This window comes from Atta colombica, unplaced genomic scaffold (genome assembly GCF_001594045.1).
Source record: "Atta colombica isolate Treedump-2 unplaced genomic scaffold, Acol1.0 scaffold160, whole genome shotgun sequence".
In the NCBI taxonomy this organism is placed as follows: Eukaryota; Metazoa; Arthropoda; class Insecta; order Hymenoptera; family Formicidae; genus Atta; species Atta colombica.
In genome coordinates, this window is record NW_017259251.1 from 204,609 (window position 1) to 206,472 (window position 1,864).

Genomic DNA, 1,864 nt, shown 5'->3' on the forward strand with positions numbered 1-1,864 from the left:
TGATGTAAATTGAATTTATCATCGTGTATTACCATTTTTCAAACAATGCCATACAAAATTTCAGAGTGATTCATGCAATAATCTTGATTTGATAGTAGTGAGTGTGTTTGATACAATGGAAAAAAAGAGCAATATCGATCTGTGATTTTTTTGGATGAAAAAACGTGCGAAGAAATAAAAACGAAGTTGGATGCTATCTATATTAGGAACTCTTCATCTATGACAATCAATTTATCAGATATTGACATCAGATATTGATTCAATGAATTCAAACGTGGTTCGTTCGTTTGTTTTTGATGAGGAAATCATTAAAAAAGTCCACGACATGTTTCTCTCTGATCGCCAAACGAAAATGTATGAAGTAGCAAAGGCCGTAGGCGTGTTGTACGGAACGGCATTCAATATTTTGCATGATAAATTGGGAATAAAAAAGAGACCGATGAGTGCCGCAATTGCTCACGGTGGACAACAAACGGATGTGGCTATCAATTTCGAAGCAGTATTTGGAGCTGTTTAAGCGCAATCCACAGGAGTTTTTGTGTCGAGTCGTAACCGTTGACGAAACATGGTTTCATTATTCACACCGGAGACCAAGGAACAATCAAAATAATAGACTTTATTCGATGAACATGCTCCGAAAAAGACCCCAAGATGGTCCCATCGGCCGAAAAAATGATGGCTACTGTTTTTTGAAATGCACAAGGCGTGATTTTCATCGACTATATGGAGAAAGGAAAACCTATTACGAGATAATATTATGATTTATTGGCCCGATTCAATATTAATTTGAAGAAAAAATGCTCCCATTGAAAAAAAGTATTGTTCCATCAGGACGATGCATCAGCTCATTCTTCTGCAGTAGAGAAAGAGTGGCAAATTGCATCACGTGCAATCTCCTCTGATTGGACAAAAGCATCAAAGCTCCATAGGAATGGAAGAGATTGAAGAAAACTGGTCACGTGACTCCTATCCTGATTGGAAGTGAGCATTCACGTGACGCAATTTGCCACTCTCCCTGTGAAGCTCTCTACTTCGCAATCACCACAGCTAAATTGGTCGAATTGCTGCCGCATCCACCGTATTCTTCGGATTTATCCTTCCTGAAAAAATGACTCGATGGAAAGAGATTCATATCGAATGAGATCATCATCAAAACAGAAGCCTATTTTGCAAAGTTTGACAAGTCATATTTTTCGGAAAGTTTAAAAAAATGGCAGGGACGTTAGGAAAAGTATATCCTCTTAAAAGGAGATTACATTGAAAAATAAAAAAAAATTTTTGTGAAAAGTTTGCGTCTTCATTACTAACACGGGTACTATGATTTGCCATCGTTTGCATTCGCATATGTGTAAACAAAAATTCTTTTTAAAAAATTACATTATAATCCATATATGTTGTTTGCAATCCTTAACTGCTGTTATTTGTTGACGCACTAAAATATATCTTTTTTGTCTTCTACCTGTATTATTTTCGAAAAGATCAGAACAGAGTATTTGTAAACGATTATTGACTTGATGAAATTTGAAGCTTGTATGAATTGAATGAAAGAGATTTAGTTATGTCTTTTATTAAGATATATGAATTACATACATATATTTTAATTGCGTTATTAATAAATAATCAAAATCAGACTAAACAAAAAGTTTTTTACTTTTTTATGTTTTTTTATATCTTATACAATATTTTTGGAATTTTTTATTAACTTTTTAGTATTGCATTTTCTTATTGATAATTATTTTTTATCAACATGAGAAAATGCGGTATTAAAAAATTCTTAAAACTCTATGAAAAGAAAATAAACAATTTTTGTCACTTTTTGTTTGTTTTTCTTTAAAATTGATAGTGCTTGAGTAAAAAAATTATT